A 12,468-nucleotide genomic window follows, 5' to 3' on the forward strand; every position below is an offset into this window, starting at 1 on the left:
TTCACAGTAAAATTCAGAAGGTATAGATTTCTCATATATTCCCTGCTCCCACGTAGGCATAGCTTCCCCCCATTATCAACATGGGAAAGCTTTTAAATTGTCGATATCTCAGTGTGAATTTCTTCCAATACCCAATCAGATTACTTTCTCCTAGCACCTTGGAGAGGAATTTTATTTAGGAAGCAGAAGTTAGGATGAGCATAACTGTAGAATGTAGGGCAATTTGGGGGAAGACATTTACATTAGAACACTTCTTATCATAACAGAAATAATTGACCACAACTGGTCAGGCAAACGGGGGGAATTTATTAGCAACCTATCATGACTGCAGACAAGACATAGCCAGAATTCAAAGAAGTCTGGAACCAGGGGATCCAACACCACTATCTTTCTCATTTCTTTGCTTCTCTCAGCATGAGGCTTCATTCTCTTAGTATAGCTTCCTCCACAGCCGGGAGAGGACTGTTAGGTCCCTATCCTGGGCTCTCACAGCTTTGACTCTAGATGACTGACTTTTTTCCCCTGAGTTCCAAGCCAAAAAAATCCCGAGGATGGGTGTTAACTAACTTGGCTTGTGATTTGACCTAGCTTTGACCAGGTTATGAAATACTCTGGTTGGCTCAGTTTGGGTCATGTTTGCACCCACAGACCCATCAACTGTGAACAAAGGGCAGGATTTGTAACAACTTGGCAGTTCCTTTGGAATCACATGATGGTAATAGGAATAATATACCCCAGAAGAAAAGGGGTGCCATTCTGAGGAAGGAAAGCATGTGGACCAACACGCATGCTAGGTGTCCACTAGGGGAACACCCCAGGTGGCTTGGCAAGGCCTTGGGCAGAAGGTTCAGAAAGATATTTAAGTGTGACAACAGGGACTTCCCTGGTGGCGCAGTGGTTCACACTCCACCCTCCCAATGCAGGGCACTGGGTTCAATCCCTGCTCAGGGAACTAGATCCCACATGCATGCTGCAACTAAGAGTTCACGTGCCGCAACTAAGGAGACCACGTGCCGCAACTAAGGAGCTGGTGAACCACAACTAAGGAGCCCACCAGCTGCAACTAAGGAGCCCGCCTGCCACAACTAAGACCCGGCTCAACCAAATAAATAAATAAATAAATATTTGGGGGGAAAAAAGCAAGAATGACTTGACTGTCATAAAAAAAAAAAGGGTAACAACAAATTCCTATTACTTGCAAAGTTTTTCAAGGCCCTAGAAGTCCTAACAGCCCTACATAGCTCTCAAATCATCTCTGGCTTATGCTTCTGATAATCTAACAAACCCAGTAATAATGAGCTGGATTCCTCAGAGACCTCTTATCTTCTGCTATTTAGGTAGCTGGGGAAGGAAGTGTACCCAGTTCTGTCCATTAGCATTTCTTCCCTTGAGGATTAGGTTGTAACATAAACCACAGGGTCCTAAAGTGACAAATCATATCAAATATCATATCACACTGTTTTGCTCTGAATCCTTGATATTTTCTGGCTCCTTACCTCATTGTATTCACATCAAGGTCACCTCTTCAGAGAGACCTCCCTGACCCACCCACCCAGATATTTTCACTTCTATTTCCTACCTGACTCTACTTTTCTAATCACATTTATCATTACCTGATGTCTGTTGGTCTCTTTGTTTACTGTGTATCTCTCAATAGAATTTAGGCTCCATGAGGGCAAGGATTTTGTTTACTGCTGAACCCCTGCACCTGGAGCAGCACCTGTCACATGATAAACACTTAATGAATAATTTTTGCACCGTGGCAACCCTTTGATAGAGCAGTGGTCTTCACATTTATTCAAGGTGAAATACTGGGAAATCATGATACAATGCTGGGAAAATAATGTATTTAATTTCATCTTATGGAATAGAAACAATTTTCTTACAGAAAAATGGCTGTATGTGTATAATTTTGGTGAGACTTTCAGCTGGGCCTAAACTATAATTCATACATTGATCTAGGCATGTGGATTCTACAACCAACTCACCAGGATCCTAGATAGGCATTGGATAAGTGGCCTGAGGATCCATTTTATAGATAGATAGATAGATAAATAGATAGATAGATAGATACATATTCATCAAATTCAAAATAGTGGTTACCTCTGGGAACCAAGAGGGATAACATTCAAAAGGGACTTTAGCATTAGTTTAATGCTCTAATATTTTAAGATATTTTGAATAGAGAGAGAGACAGAAAGAGAGAGATAGAGAGACAGAGAGACAAAGACAGACACACAGAGACAGGGACAGAGAGATAGAAAGAAACATTTAAAAAAATACTATAAACATGATAAAAGACTGGAAGCAAATATGCCAAAATATTAAGAGGAGTTGATTTTGAATGGTAGGAATATGGCTGATTGTTTTCCTCTTTATTCTCTTATTTATTTTTCAATACACCCTCACTAAATAAAACATGATATAAAAACAGAATTAATCATAAAAATTGAAGAATTGAACTACTGCTAAGAAGGTTTTTACTGAAATAAACTGATGGAGTAGCTTGACCATTTTTTCTGCAACGCTAAACCATATGGTTATATGGTTCTTGCACTTTCACTTCCTAGGCCTAGGATTTATCTTTTTTTTTCAATATAAATTTATTTATTTATTTATTTATGGCTGTGTTGGGTCTTCGTTGCAGTGTGCGGGCTTCTCATTGCGGTGGCTTCTCTTGTTGCGGAGCAGGCTCTATGTGCACGGGCTTCAGTAGTTGTGGCACATGGGCTCAGTAGTTGTGGCTCGCGGGCTCTAGAGCGCAGGCTCAGGAGTTGTGGCGCTCAGGCTTAGTTGCTCCAAGGCATGTGGGATTTTCCAGGACCAGAGCTCAAACCCATGTCACCTGCATTGGCAGGTGGATTCTTAACCACTGTGTCACCAGGGACGTCCCGGATTTACCTCTTTTTAAAAATCATTTTCTTTTTAATACTGTGGTGATGTTCTGAAAATATGTGGAGAGGGAAGGTGTGAGTGTGACCTTGTGTTGAGTCTCTACTTCCCAGAATCATTTTAGATTCAGAACTGGTTACATATTAGCTCTAACCAGCAGAGTTATTCAGTTCTTTGAAAGAATAGAATTTTAATGTCTCTTTCTATTGATATCTTGCATTTTTAATATGCTTTGAAGTTTAGTCTTAGAATCCACAAAATCTATGGTAAAATTTATTTAATCATAAAGGTCTTTGCTGGATCTAGTAAATGCCCTACATTCCTTTTTAGCACTTGGAATTTTAGCAATTACTTGGCCGATGTTGTGTGAGTTACAGCATTATCCGGGACAGGGATTTATGTCTGCTTTGTTCATTGCTATATATTTCCCCAGTTCCTAGCACAATAGGTAGGTAGCATAGAAAGTGCTCAATGAATGTTTGTTGATAAATGGATTTGAAGCATTTGAGAAATTCCTACTTGTGTATTGCTTAATTTAAGATTTGGTCTATTTACTTTTTTTAAAAAAATTTATTTATTTATTTGGTTGCGTCAGGTCTTAGTTGCAGCATGCGGGCTCTTCGTTGCAGTGCAGGGGCTTCTCTCCAGTTGTGGCGCACAGGTTCCAGAGCACATGGGTTCAGTGGTTGTGGCACGAGGGCTCCAGAGTGCGCGGGCTCAACGCGGGCTTTCTAGTTGTGGTACATGGACTTTACAGCATGCAGGCTTAGTTGCCCCGCGGCATGTGGAATCTTAGTTCCCTGACCAGGGATTGGACCCATGCTCCTTGCATTGGAAGGTGGATTCTTAACCACTGGACCACTAGGGAAGTCCCGAGATTTGGTCTACTTTCTCTCCAGGTGAGAGTCTCTAACAATATACATAATAAATTACCAGGAAATGGGAGACTGGAGTGATCAGACTAGGGTCCCACACAGCTGGGGGAGTGGAGGGACAGAATTAGGACTGGGGTGGGAGAGGTTCAGCTAAGGAAGGGAGGAGATAGGGTGTTGGGAAACAAAACCAATAGCTGTCCACATGGTAGCCCACGAACTCATCATAAACTATTCAATCACATTAGAAATTTCAGAAAGAAAACTTAGAATGAGAAAGAAGGAGAAAATGCTAGGTGTTATGGTGAGGGGCAGAAAGGGGTTGGAGGAACAGAAGGGAGACCAGAATGAGTGAGGCAGAGAGCGCTTAGACCTGAAGACAGAGAGGGAGGCACAGCAGGCCAGGGTGCAAATCTAGGATTTTATTTTCAGTGTGTGGAAGTGACATGACCCATTTATGGATCATTCTGGTAGTCATGTGGAGAATGAACATTGAGAGGGGGCAAGAGTAGAAGTTTAGAAACCAGCTAGGAGCTTCTTTCAGCCATTCAGGCAAGTGATGCTGAAGTCCAGGACCAGGGTAGCAGTGGGCAAAGGTAGCAACCAGATATCAAGTGACTATTTAAACAAATAATTAATTATAATTGAGATATGTGCTACAAAAGAGTTGAATGAGGCAACTCAACTCGGTCTGGTCTGGCGAGTAGAAGAGCAGTCAGGTAAGGTTTCTTTGACCAAATGGCATTTAAGCAGGGACTGGAAGGATGAATGAAGTGGGAAAGGAGAAGAAAAATTTCTAGAACAGGGGTTGCAGGTGGGAAAGCTTTGGGGCCAGGAAGAGCACAGCTAAATCCAGGAACTAAAAAGTGGTCTGTGTGGCTCAAGCAGAGAACAAGAGGAGCCACTGTGTGGGATGAAGCTAGTGGGGTCAGCAGGAGTCAGATATCATAAGGTCTTCGAAACCTTAAGTGTCATATAAGACTGTTGAGTTTTAGCCTAAAAGCACTAGGAAGCCACAGAGGGACTTTAAGCCTGAGGGGAATGTTACTTGTTTCCTCATTTAACATATATATATTAAACATCATCTGTTGTACATGACCATCATCTATGTGATCAGATTCGTAGTTTAGAAAGAGTACTCTGATTGCAATATGGGAAATGAATCAGAGGGAGCAAGAACAAGTGCAGAAGACTAGTGGGTGAGCTTCTGAAGTAGACAGTGGGAGACAGTGGTGGTTTGCCCTACAGAGGTGGCAGTGGGCATAGAAGGATATGGATGATGTAATGATTGGCAGGTTGGGGGAGCAGGGGTATGAAAGAGGCTCAGAGACTGAGCACTGCACAATAGGCTTTGGCAGATGGGGTTCAGCAAAGAGTTGGGACATTGTATGAGATTCCAAGGAGCACCTAGTCAGTCTCCTGCTTCTTGTCCTACAGTATCCTAGAATGTCCTTACAGGATCATGATAAACCTTGCAGAACGACTACCAAAAAATAGATGGTATACTTAGAATACTTGTGAGTGAGCTTCTTTACAAAGGGTTGCTTATAAAGATGTGGGCAGGGTGTAAGGGAACCACAAAGGATAACCCTAGGCCCCAACTAGATGTGACAAGGGGAGAGGGCAGTTACCGGAACCCAGAAGGAGAAAATCATATGGAGAAGGTCACTTTGACCTATACTCTTTGGTCAAGGAATTTACAGGGAAGAAGCCAGGGAAGTAGAAATTCTCCCTGACTCACTTTCCTCCCTTTCATCAGTCCATTACCTGGGATCCCCATTGGTAAACCTCAACTAGAAGGACTTGGAGACTCTGTGGTATATTCAAGTCAGCCTCCAGGTGTGAATGCAGGTGAGGGTGGAGAGTAGACCCGGAGAGGCAAACAGAAGTCCATGCTGGAGCTCAGCCAATCAAATTAACAATTCAAATTATCACCTCTTAGCCTGCATTGGAATAGGATTTCAGACATTTTAATTGAGAAACAAAAATGAAACAAGGAAAATTGTTCTCAGCTGTTAGAGGAAGTCCCTCCATCTATTCTTACCTGTTACTCAGGTTATTTAGTTGTAAAATCTGATGAAAGTAACCTTTGGGAATCTGCAGTTTTTGCCAATCTTGTAGCAAGATCTTCTAAAATACAGTTTGAGAAGTAAAGACTTTTACAGTGAAGTTCAAAGGAATTTGCATCCTGCACAAGTGTGGTTTGTTTCCTGCAACCTAGGCAACCCCTTGGAGCTTAAATGCAATCGAACCAGAAAACCTGGCCAGATAACAAAATTATTTTACCGCATCATGAATCTGAGCTACCTAGGCTTTCTGCCTTTGGTTTCCCTATTACCCAAGTTACAGCAAATTTGTTTTTCTAAGCACATTGTCTTTTTAAAATCCTTGACAAATCAAGGAAAAGTCATTATTCTTGCTTAAAATTCATGTGGTCAACACATTTTCCATATATGACCTAGTAAAACAGGTGAGTCAGGTATCTTATTTCTTTGCCCTCTAAAATGTTATTATCCTGGAACAAGCTTTCAATATTTTTCTTAATGGCTCTGGTTTCCACTGCAAGTTAACAATGATTATTTGTGGTCTGACAGTTCCCTTGGCATTACACCAAAAACAGGAGCAAGAAAGCACATTCTTAGGGAGGTTTAACATCTAAGCCAGACATTCAGCTGTGAATCCAAATTTTCTCTTCTGTACTCCTTCTCTCCCTCGAGTGAAAATGCCATCTGACAGTTTCTTTGGTTTCCTAGCTTCAGAAAGTTATTCAAGCCCAGCAATTCCCAAAAATATCACAGCATTTTCAAGTCAGTATAAATGTCGATCTGTTTTCTTAAGTAAGATATTTGTCTCCAAGTTAAAAAAAATGAAGTATTTTTTTCTCTTTTTTAGAAAGTTGGTTATCAAACATTGTCTTGGGGCAAAACTTCAGCCTGAGATTAGTAATGTAGACAAGTCAACGGCAGGTTGTGAGGTGCATACAAAGAAAGTGGAAAGCTCTCCCTTCTCTCCCTTCTTTCCTTTCTTCTTCTGCTCTGTTCCTGCCACCCATGCCCCACCTAAAACAGTCCTCCCCTTGAGAAGGAAGAGAACAACAGTGAGAGGATGGGGCAGGGAAGGCTGTATGAAGAACTTGGGAAATTTCTTGGTTTCTGAACACTTTAACTATCAACGTTCAATAACAGAAAAGTTTCAATTAAAGACCTTAGGCACTAAAGGCAACTTAATTTTGCCTTTTTGTTTTGAAAGTGAAGACTAGAAAACTGAAAATTCTATTTAATAAAAATAAAATTTGGCTTTCAAGAGATGTAGCTTCAGCTCCAGATCGTCAAAGGTGCTGAAGATGGGCAGGCCAGCACTGAGATAGACCAGTAAACCAGTTTACTTTGCAACTGATTCAGCAGCTATAGGAAGCAAACAGCCACAATCACTACTGGCAGCCACCCAGTCGTAAGAAGAGGAGCTTAGGATGAAGCCAATATGGGGAATGTCACAGAAGAGAGATGAGAATAAGATGACGTCACTCACTGATACCACTAAAGTACTAGATAAACCAACCCTGAAGGCAACCTTCCACCTCTGGACTTTATGCCTAATAAGCAAATACATTTTTACATGATGTTAACAGATTTGATTTAGATTGTTTGTTCTTCACAGCTGAAAGCATCTTTAACTGATGCTGGGGTCTGTCACGTCTCCAGCATCCACATGACTGTGTACTCACCCTTCACATTTTGAATGATGGTTGAGAGACCCCATACAACCCTCAGTCAACAAACAAAAGCCAGGTTTGGGATGTGGCAAGTTTTGTGTGGTACCTTAAAGATGGAACAAATTTTTTGTCATTGGGCAGCTGCTGAAAGATGAAGTCAGTTTTCCCTTCCATTGAGTCTGGGCTGGCCATATGGCCTCTTCTGACTAACACAATGCAGTGAAAGTAACATTGGATGACTTCTGAGGCTGGGCCTTAAGAGACTTGCAACTTTCATCATGCCACTTGGAACTCTCCCTCTGAGAACCCAGCGACCCTGTAAAACATCCACCTATCCTGTGACCATCTTGCCGTGAAGAAGCTCAAGCTAGCCGTAAGAGAGAAAGAGACAGACAGGCAGACAGACCCTGTGGAGTAGCACTGAGGTGCCAGACATGATAAAACCTTCTTGAATGCAGCCAAGTGAACCCCAGCAGACTCCATAGAGAGCTAAGAACCACTCAGCTGAGCCCTATCCAAATTCATGACTCACAAATAAAAATTGTTATTTTAAGCCACGAAATAAATAAATAAAATTTAACTTAAAAAATCAGTTCTAAAGTATAATCAGAGAGATGACAGAGAAAAGCAGGAGAATGAAGAGGTGGAGGGAGAAATAGAGAAATGACTTCAGTGATTGTCAGATTTCTGAGAAACACAGATTTAATGTGTTCATATTAGTGCTTATATATTAATACCATTCTTTTTTCCATTAAAAATTTTAATTTATAACTTGTTAAATATAACTTACATTTTTAACAACGTTGAGCATTTTTGAAATAATTTTGAGTTTTTTATTTTTAATAAAAATATATGTATTTAAGGTATAACATGATGATTTGATCTATATTTATGCAGTGAAATGATAACTACAGTCAAGCTAGTTAACGTAATTTCTTCACATAGTTACCAGTTTTTTGGTGTGATGAGTACCTGAAATCTATGCTCTTAGCGTATTTCTAGTGTTCAATAGAGCATTATTAAGAAGAGCCATCGTGGAACTTCCCTGGTGGTCCAGTGGTTAAGAATCCACCTTCCAATGCAGGGGACGTGGGTTCGATCCCTGATTGGGGAACTAAGATCCTACATGCTGCGTGGCAACTAAACCCGCACCACAATTAGAAAAGCCTGTGCGCCACAAAGAAGAGCCCGTGCACCACATGAAAGATCCCACATGCTGCAACTAAGACCCGACACAGCCAAATAATAAAATCTTTTTAAAAACTGATTAAAAGAAAATAGCCATCATGCCTGTACATAATATCTCTAGATTTATTCACGCTACACAATTGAACATTTGCATCCTTTCACCAGCATCTCTCCCTTCCACCTCCCTACTCCCTGGCCCCTGGTAACCACAACTCTATTCTCTGCTTCTGTGAGTTCAATTTTTTTTCTTTTTTTAGATTCCACATATAAGTGAGATCATACAGTATTTGTTTTTCTTTGTCTGGCTTATTTCACTTTGCATAATGTCTCCTGGTTTATTCTGATAGGACCTCATTCTCTCCCCACACACTCCTCTCTTGCCAAACCCATCTCCACGCTCCCAGAGCCTGCCCAGTCTCTAACCTGACCTCTGACATCTACATCTCCCTAACTTCTCTAGGCCTGGTTTATAATTTATAATTCCTTGCTTTGCACTGGCCTTTAATTTTTGTGGGCATCTGGATAAAACATCTATTGCTCACTTATTGCCTAGTTTATGAAGTGATCCTTGTCTTTTTCTGAGCAATGGGTCTAGTAGAATAGCCCAGGCCTTAAAATTAGGCAGATCTGAGTTTGGATCCCACACTACCAACTTACCAGATGTTTGATTTTGGTTAAGTTAACCAACTACTTTGAGCTTAAATTTTCGCGTTTGTCAAGTATGGGCAATGGGGTCACTGTGAGGATTATTTGAGACTTCATATGTAAAACAAATAGCGTAATAGGTGACAGATACTTTTCATTTTCTTTTCTTTCCAACCCATCCAGTGGGGTAAAAGTGAGGGAAGAAGCAATGGTTTATGGGTGTCTAAAGTTCTTTTTTTTTTAATTGAAGTATCGTTGATTTACAATGTGTTAATTACTGCTGTACAGCAAAGTGACTCAGTTATACATATATATACTTTTCATATTCTTTCATTTTCATTATGGTTTATCACAGAATATTGAATATATATCCCTGTGCCATACAGTAGGACATTGTTGCTTAAAGTTCTTTTTATATCTCACCAAGAAGAGAAATGGGATTCTCTGGGTTTATGAGCAATATAGTTCTTAGTGAGAGCTGAGTCTCCTAATGTCTCAAACTCAAGATTAAGAATCATAAGAAAAATGGTGTCTGTAGTATCAAGGGCAGTATTCAACACCCTTGGAATATTTCAGTCAAATCTCAGCAGTGATATTTTTTGCAGTAGACCTTTTTTTTATTTCCCTTGGCACACTACCCTGGCCAAATTTTTAGAATGGAACCTGGATAGGAAAAGGAAAACTCTGAATATTAATCACCTGCCATACTTATAAATAGTAAACAGAATTAAAACTTCCTGATGAAATCAATTCATTAAAAATCCTCTTTAATAAAAACAAAAAGAATTCTAAAAAGGCCAAAAAAAAGTTTGGCATAATGTGCCTCTAAAGAAATAATTTTTTTTCAAGCAATAAAGGTGATGGCAGAAAAGCCATGGCTAATTAACCAGAATAAATGTGATTAAGAAAAGCTGTTTCATCAAGTAAAAGCCAGGCAGTGTGAGAAATTCAGGCAAAGATTTAGTAATAAATAATAAAAATGATTAAGGGACTAATAGTAAAGAAAATAAGTGGCCACATAAATGAGTCCTGACTCAGGAAAAACACTCAATGTTGTAAACCATGGAGATAATCCCACGATATATAGGTAGATCTCCTGGATAATGGGCACCTGGGGAGAGCAGGGAAGTATGTGTTTTAAAGTAGGCATCTTGACAGCCTGCCATCCCTCTAGCTCTCCTATACAAAGATCTTACTCCAGGCACAGACTCTAAGAGTCACTGGGCTAAGCTTGCTAATAACCCTGTGCTCCTCCAGATCTTCCCAAAGTGTTTGAGACTTGGAATAACTAGGCCAAGATGTACCTCCCGCCTCCCACAGCAATCCTAGAGCTCTTCTTCACCCCTTACCCTGCCCCAGTTCTGGAACATATGAAGTGGCTGACCAAGTGAAAAACACAATAGTCTAGCCAGTTCCTGAAACAGCGGAGTCAAGAAATATGCAAGGTCTGTGTCTATCTATGGTCACGTCATACAGGGTCATGGATTTTGGTTTGCCTCAGGCTTCTATTCTCCCTGAACTGATTTTAGCCCGCAGTGTAATTCTCTAGGCAGCCAGCCTAACCTCCCTGTCTACCGCAAGGCTAAGGAAGGAGTAAGAACTGGTCTGTTCCACATGATGGCAGAGGACACAGACCTGCCCAGTTTGAGCCTGCACCCTTAGGACTGGCCTAAAACCGAATCCTGGGTTTGGGGACCATCCACCAAAGTATTTGCTTTGTCATGATACTGAAGACCAAAGGTTGGGAAGATTACATTATCATGGCAGTAAAAATAAAGCTTACTTTCATGCCTGTTCTGTGACTTGTTTGCCTGGTAATCTCACTTCTTTATTGGGCAGCATTAATAGCGAGGCAGATAGTGGAGGTATAGAGGTTCTAAAGGGAGGAGCACAGCAGTAGGCAGTTGAGAAGAGAGATGCTATAACCATCAAGTCCCTTGCTGCTTACCTCTCTCCTCTAAAAACATCTCCATTCCTCCTGAAAAATTAAGGTCCTGTTTTCATGAATGTCTAGGTTTCATAGGTTGTGTCATTCTTTCTCATGGAACCATCAAGGTTTGAAAAGAGCTTAGGTGTTTGCCCACTGAGAGCAACCCTAAATGCTACAATGCCAATCTGAACATAAGCCCCCTGAAACTCCTGGTGAAAAGAAGCCAGATACCCTTCTGCATCTCTTCTTGCTGGGTCTTATGGCTTTTGCATCCTTATACTGTCACTGCAGGAGAGATCTATACTCTGAACCCCAGTTAAAAGCCAAAGTCCTGCTTTCCCACTTCATTTCTGCTATCCCATTTCCCAGGAGCTGGGTCCTGTTCTCATTAGTCCTCATTAGCTTTGAATAGATTACTTTGAGTGACACTACTCTGCTTAGAATTTCTGAGGATGGGATAAATGCTAAGACCAGTGAATCCCATAATCACAGCCTTACTTTTTTTTTTTTTTTTTAACTGTAAAATAAGTTCCTTGATCAGAAGCAATGTTGTATAGTATACCATTCTGGTGAATGAGGCATTACGTAAGTACATGGAAATATTACTGGAGGACATACAGTGGGCAAGAAAGATTATCCAGAATAAATTTCCATTACAATGAGGACAAATTACTAAATTACTATCCCTTAATAGTACTAATAGAAGGGGGGCAATATAATCAACATGCCACCAGGTGGCAGTGTTTTCCTGCTGAGTATAGCACTGTATTGCGGGCTCAAGGTAAGTGGAATTGAGGGCTCAAGGTCAGGTTGACATTAAGCAGTGGTAGTAGCCAGACCAGCTTTGTTGAAGAGAATCCCATATTATATCCATGAATAATCTCTATCCCTGACACCATTAGTCTTTCCATGAACCTATTGTGCAAGTACTGAAGTGTTTGGGGAAAGAAGCTTGAGTCACAAAATGGGTAATTTTGTCCACCTGACTATGCAGAGCATCTTCTACTGCAAAGGCTGTTTGATGGGCATTCTCAAAGGACACAAATATTCTCACATTCGGGATCATTCCAAGATATTCATTCACATATATCTTCCCTAAACCTACAGCAACTGATCCCCTGGTTTTCTGTTCTTCCTTCCAAGTTTCTGAACATGTGACCAAACCTTTAGCCCCTGTCCTTGAATTTATATAGAGCTATACTTCAGTCCATCTCTCTTTCTTGGAAAAT

The sequence above is a fragment of the Monodon monoceros genome, unplaced genomic scaffold (genome assembly GCF_005190385.1).
Source record: "Monodon monoceros isolate NGI ecotype Baffin Bay Population unplaced genomic scaffold, NGI_Narwhal_1 Super_Scaffold_18, whole genome shotgun sequence".
Lineage (NCBI taxonomy): Eukaryota > Metazoa > Chordata > Mammalia > Artiodactyla > Monodontidae > Monodon > Monodon monoceros.